General features: G+C 42.2%; 1 long non-coding RNA gene across 1 annotated transcript; it reads left to right on the plus strand.

Annotated features, from left to right (window-relative positions):
- Window positions 1-12: 12 nt before the first annotated feature.
- Window positions 13-3,633, plus strand: LOC145532886 (uncharacterized). The gene is made up of 3 exons (XR_014073683.1): window positions 13-124; window positions 822-1,015; window positions 3,290-3,633. It is a non-coding gene; the product is annotated as an uncharacterized LOC145532886 (long non-coding RNA).
- Window positions 3,634-7,831: the final 4,198 nt, after the last annotated feature.

The following is a 7,831-nucleotide window of genomic DNA, read 5'->3' on the forward strand; positions in this document are numbered from 1 at the left end:
AGGCCATTGGCCAGACGCGGGGGCGGGGCTTCGCGGCCAACTGTAGCGGCTTGTCGGCGGGGGCTGGCACTTGACCTCGGTTTTTAAGCCTGGCGGCGCTGGACCTGGAATCGGGACTGACCAGGTTTTCTACTGCGTGATCGGAGGGGCAGATGATCTTTCCTTCTTTATCTCGAGCAACTTCCAGGGGGAAGTCTAGGGTCTGGCTAGAAACCAAGTAGAAACCGTGGGGGGCTCAGTCCCAACGCTTCCTACGCGAACCTACCCTCCTCCCAGGAGTAATTTGAGGGTTGAGGGCTTTTATGTCGCGCTCCTGGACTCGCAGGGCCTAGCACACAGTCAGTGCTCAATAAATGTCGGGTGTCACAAGGGTTCGAGTGCCTAACCAAGTGACACCCTTTCTGGGCCTGAGAAGGCAGGATCAGGATGTGTAGGTGTATGCAGGGCAAGGGCGCCAATGTTGGCTCGCTCTGCACGCAGGGTGTGGGCCTTGAGTGCTGCGTGGGAAAGGCCTCAAGGCTCAAGGATTTAGGGCGGTACCTCGCCCTTCCTCTGCTGGGCCAAAGGACAATTACTGAGTGCCCACTGTGTTCCAGATACAGACTTAAAGTGTTATATCTTAGGGCCCATTAAATATTCTCAAAATAACCACATAGAGGTTTATTTTTTCCTGTTTTAAAGAGAGATTTAAAGATTTGGGGAAATTTTTAGCAATTTTTAAACATATGCCAACCCTATCACCCAGCAACCTCTCCTGGTTGACCTATGAGTCCACCTAGAAGCACGCACAGTACTGTTCATGGTGGCTTTATTCACAATAGGCAAACTCTGGAAACAACCCAAATGCCAGTCCACAAAATGGAGAGACAAACTCTGGTGTATAGTAGTAGTGAAAAGTAACAGAGGACAAAAACTACCGATACAGACAACAGGATGAATCTTCCCAGGATGAATGGGTGCCAAGGCTAACCAAGCTAAGTACAAAAAGAACATGCTGTCTGTTCCCAGTTACAAGGTAGGATAAGGTTCAAAAACATACAAAACTCATCTATATAAATAGAATTCATACCACTGGTTACCTCTGGGGAATGCTGAAGGGTTGCATACAAGAGAGCCTTCTGGAGTGATGGAACTGTTCAATATCTTGATGTGCTGGTGAGTACCTGGGCTTGCACATATGCAAAAATGCATCAGCTGTACACTTAAGATTGTTACATTTTATACTGTGACTTTAAAAAGAAAGACAACTGAGGGCTAAGAAGTTTAGCCCTGAGATCACTTGCAAATGCCTGAGCATGTACCTGTCTCCAAAATCAGTGCTCCAAAACTGAATTGTAGAAAGATACCTGAACACCTTTCAGATAAGATTTTATTACTTTATGTAGTAACTCTGTGGATATTTCACAACATACAGCATTTACAAAATGTTATTATCACACCTGAACTGTGACAAAGCCAGCTCTGCCTTGTTTAGCCAAGACAGGATCAGTGTTGATTAGTTTGAGAATTTACTCCTGCCTGCTACCCACCCCAAATTCAGTTACCTCGTATCTAATTCTCGCAGGAAAACTATTGGGAATATGGTGACTGAGTTCCAAATGCAGTTGTCACCCCCTGTCTGCTGGACCTTGCAGGGCATTAAAAAATACAGCTTTCTCAAAAACACTATGAGATATTGCCTCAATCCATTTGGGTCTATCTAATAAAAATACCATAGGCTGGGTGGCTTATACAACAAACATTTATTACTGGAGGCTGGGAAGTCCAAGATCAAGGTCCAACAGATTATGTATCTGATAAGGGCTGTCTTTCTGGATCACAGACACAGTCTTCTTACTGTGTCCTCAGACAGCAGGAGCAAGGCAGCTGTCTGGGATCTCTTAAAAGAGCACTAATTCTATTCATGAGAGCTTCACCCTTATGACCTAATCACCTCCCAAAGACACTACCTCTAAATATCATCACAATGGGGATTAGTTTTCAATATATGAATGGGGGGAGGAGTAGACATAAGCATTCAGTCTATAGAAATATCAACCATTAGCATGGATATTACAGAACAAACAAAATGGCATATCAGCAAGGATATGGAGAAACTGGAGCCCCTATACATTGCTGGTGGGAATGTGAGATGGTACAGCTGCTATGGAAAATAGTATGGAAGTTCCTCAAAAAAGTAAACAGAATTACAATATGATCCAGGAATTCCACTTCTAGATATACACCCAAAGCAGAGACTCAAACAGTACATCTACGTTCATAGCAGCATTATTCACAACAGCCAAAAGAAGAAGCAACCCAAGTGTCTATTGATGAAAATGGATAAAACAAAATATAGTATATACTTACAATGGAATATTATTCAGCCTTAAGGAAAAAAATTCTAACACATGCTATAAAAGGTTGAACTTTGAAGGCATTAGGCTAAGTGAAGTAAGCCAGTCACAAAAGGACAACTGTATGATTCCACTTACAGGAGGTATCTAGAGTAGTCAAATTCATAGAATAGAAAGTAGAGTGGTGGTTTCCAGGGTCCTGAAGCAATGGAGAAGGGAGAGTTAGTGTCTAATGGGTAGAGAGTTTCAGCTGGGGAAGAAGAAAAAGTTCTGGAAATGGATGATGGAATGCACAAAATGTAAATGTACTTAATACTACATAACTTTATAATTAAAAATGGTTAAAATGGTAAATTTTACATTACATATATTTCATCACACACACACAAAAATCCAGATCTAGGTGGTTTCCTGCCACCTTTGTCAGGGAACCAAAAGGGCACAACATCACATCTATGGTATATTTACTAAAACTTATAATCTGAAATGAATTATGAGGAAACATTAAACAAACCCAAAATAACAGTCAGCAGCTGTCCAATACAATACAGTAGCTTGTTGCCACTATTAAATAAAATTAATGGTGGCTCAGCTGGTAAAGAATCTGCCTGCAATGCAGGAGACCCCAGTTCAATCCCTCCCTGGGTTGGGAAGATCCCCTTGAGAAGGGAACAGATACCTACTCCAGTATTCTGGCCTGGAGAATTCCATGGACTGTACAGTCCTTTGGGTCACAGAGTCAGAAAAAATGGAGTGACTTTCACACACACACACACATTTTAATCAAAATTAAATAAAATGTAAAATTCAGTTCCTCAACCCTAATAGCCACATTTCAAATGCTATTTTCACATGGATAATGGCTATCATATTGGACAGCACAGATACAGAGTTTTTCTATCATCACAGAGAGTTCTATTAGTTGTATTATTATTATTATTTGCATTGGACAGCACTCATCTACAGAACAACTTTCCAAAGATGTGAAGGCCATGAAAGACACAGAAAGACTGAGGAACTGCTCCAGATTAAAGGAGAATAAAGAGACTGAACAGCTAAAACAATGTGGGATTCTTGGTCGGACCCTGAAACTGAAAAAGGACATCAGTGGGACAAATGGACTCTTACAGAGGCCTTTAGATTAGTTAATATTCTATTACAGTTAATTTTATGGTTTTGGTCATTGTACTGTGTGGTTACATAAGATGTGAACATTTGTATTATTTTTGCAACTGTTCCTAAGTCTGAAATTATTTCAAAATGAAAATTTCAAGTGAAATAAAATTTCAGAATCATCTAGCTGGCTATTTATATTTTACTGTTTATTGCATCCCACCCTATTTCATGAATAGGATTTATTGATCATTTTCCATTTATTAGGGGAAGGGCAAGTCCAGAGAGCATCCTTGGAGGGCCCTTCCCCAGTAAAAGTGGCCCAGGTCTCCAAACCAGTGCTCCAAGGAGGGCTGTGGCTCACATGTGATAAGTCGACAACGATCCAGCTAGTGTTTCCCACCAGAGAGCCAAGTCAAACCCAGATAGTCTCAGAGTGCCCCCAAAAGGGACATTTTTCATGTCTAAGTCCCTTCAGGGGACTCTCCAAACTGAAAACCAAAAGACAATCCTTGCCTTTACAATCTCATTTCAAATAAGTTTTTAAACTGCATTTATTTTTTCAGTCAATTTTATTGTAAAAAAAATTAATATATGCTTACATATTTAGTATGGAGAAAACCAGAAATATTTGATGAAGAAAATCAAAATTCATATTCATAATGCCACCACCCAGAAAAAGCTGCTGGTGACACTCTGTTGTCTTTTCTTCTAGTATTTTCTCTTCTACAATATGAGACCTCTGAGTCCTCTGTTTTGGAATCACCCTTGCCTCGCCTAGCCACATAGGAAGGACATAAAAGGGTCTGGTATCAATCCACCTTACCTCTCAAGAGTCTCAGGAGAAGGCAGGGTCTTGGTCTGTGTCAGCTCATGGGTCAGTTCCCTGCTGCAGCCAAGCTCCTCCAGGGCTACCCAGCCCCCTATGGTCAGTGTGGCCTCATCAGGCTCAAGAGATCATGTTGCTCATCCATCACCTGCCACTCGGGAGCTGCCATCCTGCCCTTCCTTTCTGAGAACTACTGACGTAAGTTGGTTGGCAACAGACATTTACTTGGAGTTGCGGCAAAAACAGGAAAATGAGTGCATGGGTAGGACATGCCTTTGAAGTTAGATATTGGAGTTCCTAAAATTCATACACATCTCCCAGTGCAGAAGACACTCCCTGGCCCTCCCTGGAGACACATCCCTCCAAGACTCCAGCTTCCTGCCACCCTTTTTTTTTTTAATCACTTTATTTTTATTATTATTTTTTGGTTGCTTCAGGTCTTAACTGGTATGCAGGATCTTCCTTGCAGCGTGCAGAATCTTCTGTTGTGGTGAGGGCTCTATAATTGGGACACTCAGTCTTAGTTGCCTCATAGCACATGAGATCTTAGTTCTCTGGTCAGGAATCAAAGCCACATTCCCTGCCCTGGAAGGCAGATTCCCAACTGCTGAATCACCAGGGAAGTCCCCTTGTCACACTTCTTGGTGCCCAACTTGCATTCATGTCCTCTTGCCATCTGCTTTCCTAGGGCCATTCCCCCAGGATCTGGAACTCAGTGAAGAAAACAGAAATCCCTCAGAATGGGAGACTTCGTGCGCAACGAAAGATCCTGCATGACACAACTAAGACCCGACACAGCCAAATAAATAAACATTTTTAATAGAAATGCTTTATATATATAAAAAAAATTGCTGTGAATATTCACATGTAAGTCTTTTTATGGAGTTATGCACTCATTTAAAAATTGATGGACAGGTGGTTCAGTGATTAAAATTTCCCTAGTGGTCTAATGGTTAAGAATCTACCTGCCAATGCAGGGGACATGGGTTAGATCCTTGGTCCAGGAAGATTCCACATGCTGCAAGACAACTAACTCTGTGAGCCACAAGTACTGAGCCCTTGCACCCTAGAGCTCTGCAGTGAGAAGCCACAAGAAGCCAGCGCATTATAATTACAGAAAGCCCACGCACAGCAATGAAGACTCAGTGCAGTCAAAAATAAATAACAAGAATAAATAATTTTTTAAAAATTGCTGGACAGTAGGGTAGAGTATGTTTAACTTTATTAGACGTTTCCAATCAATTCCCCAAAGTGGTTGCACCACTTTACACTACCACCAGCAAGTGTATCAGTGGTTCCAGGTGCTCCAGGTTGCTTCTTCACCAACACTTGACAGCCTCAATTTTTTCACAGTGAGGAATTTCATGCAAGGAATTAGTTGATGCAAAATGGTGAAGCGGACTGGAGGAGCAGGAGTCAGAAGGCTGCCACTGGAGTAACTGAGTTCAAGAGCACATCACCATAACCACGGTTGGAAGCAAGAAGGCCACTGATGCCATCTCCAGCTCCACATAGCTCTGTCTCAACATCTGGTTGAGTCTGGCAACTGAGACTGGCTCAAGACCCTCATCTCTCTGTCTCCCACTGTGTGCATAAGTGATAGCAAGAAAATGGCCTCTGCCCCCCAACCCCAATCTCTGGTGGGGCATCTAATTGTCTGATCTTAATATTCTTAATTCTAGCTGCAAAAGAATCTGGGAAATGTAGTTTCTTACTTTGTAGCCTCTGCCCAATAAAGGAAAGCATTCTGTAAGGAGATAGAGGGAGCCAGTTTTATCAGTTAGCTTTTGCTGATTAAAAAACTACCCCAAAATGTTAGACTAAAACAGCAACTATTTATTTAGCTCACATTTCTGTGGGATGGTGATTTGAGGCTGGGCTTAGCTAGGTAGTTCTTATCTGAGCTCATTCATGACTTTGCAGTCAGTTGCCAGTCTGTTGGGAACTGACTGGCTTGGATGTGTTCTGCTGAAATGGATCATCTCTGCTCCACGTGGTATCTCATCCTCCAGCAGGCTAGCCTAGGCTTGTTTTTTATGGTGGGTGGGCAGGTTTCCAAGAGAGAGCAAAATGCTCTTTAGGCCTAGGCTCCAAATGGCACATCACTTCAGCCTCAGTCTATTGATCAAAACAAGTTACAAGATTAGCCTAAATTCAAGGGTAGAGGAAATAGACTCCATCTCTTCCAGAAGGTGATATAAAGTCACATTGGGTATAAGGTGGGTTGAAAAGTTAGGGTAATCTACCACATTAGTCCACAGCCCCTGCCATGTCTCCCACTTCTGGAACTAGCCAGCAAATCCCAAGTACCTGGTTTCTTTTTTGTGCGAAGCAACAAGATTCCCTGTATTACCTTTTTCTGTCCCTTTGTTGTATCATGTTCCTTAGGTTCCTTAACCTTATTTTCTAAATCTTCTAATTGATTTTTAATTTAAGGAATAACAATTTATTGAGAACTCATTATCTGTTCTTCCTGGTGTTGCCTTATGGATGTGATCTCTTCCTGAATCTCATTACTGAGAAGAAAAATTAGAACATCTTCTTTTAAAAAAAAAATTCTTTTACGTTTCTATATAGTTTTTCTCTGAAGCCATTTCTTGCTGTTTGCAAAAAAACTAAATAAAAGTTTCTCTTTTACAATGGAGGCTTTCCCCAAATGTCTGGTGAACTTTGCTTATATTAAGATGAACCACCACTTCCCTGGTAGTCTAGTGGTTAAGAATCTGCCTTGCAGTACAAGAGTTGTGAGTTCAATCCCTGGTTGGGGAACTAAGATTCCACATGCCATAGGGCAAGTAAGCCTCAGTGCCACAACTAAGACCCAACACAGCCAAATGAAGAAATATTTTAAAGAAAAGAGCGAGTCAATAAAAAGCATCAGGGAAGTTCTGTGCACATCCACGGGTTGGCTTGCTTTTGAAGGAGCCAGATAGGGACTGGCCTGCAAAAGAGCCACACAGACCAGAACAGGAGGGTCTTACACATGGGGCTGCTCATCTTTAGAACATGAGCACTTAACTTGGTGTGGGCCAGTGATTCCTTGGGCTGTCTGGTAACATTCATAGGCCAGAAAAATGTTTTTAAAGGCATTTAAAGATATACAGGGTTACAAAAAACAAAACAAAACTCACTGCTGCTGCTGCTAAGTCGCTTCCGTCGTGTCCGACTCTGTGCGACCCCTTAGACAGCAGCCCACCAGGCTCCCCCATCCCTGGGATTCTCCAGGCAAGAACACTGGAGTGGGTTGCCATTTCCTTCTCCAATGCATGAAAGTGAAAAGTGAAAGTGAAATCGCTCAGTCGTGTCCGACTCTTAGCAACCCCATGGACTGCAGCTCACCAGGCTCCTCCGTCCATGGGATTTTCCAGGCAAGAGTACTGGAGTAGGGTGCCACTGCCTTCTCCGAAAACTCACTACTGAAATACATTAAACAATTGTTTCAGTAAATAAATAAAATATATAAGCAGTATCATGCATAGATGATAATCTCAGGTATCTGCATCAATTCTATCTAATACTAAAATACCCATAATTTCTTTTGGTGACCAAGTCT

The sequence above is a fragment of the Giraffa tippelskirchi genome, chromosome 13 (genome assembly GCF_054371585.1).
Source record: "Giraffa tippelskirchi isolate mGirTip1 chromosome 13, T2T-mGirTip1v1.2.pri, whole genome shotgun sequence".
NCBI classification, from domain to species: Eukaryota; Metazoa; Chordata; class Mammalia; order Artiodactyla; family Giraffidae; genus Giraffa; species Giraffa tippelskirchi.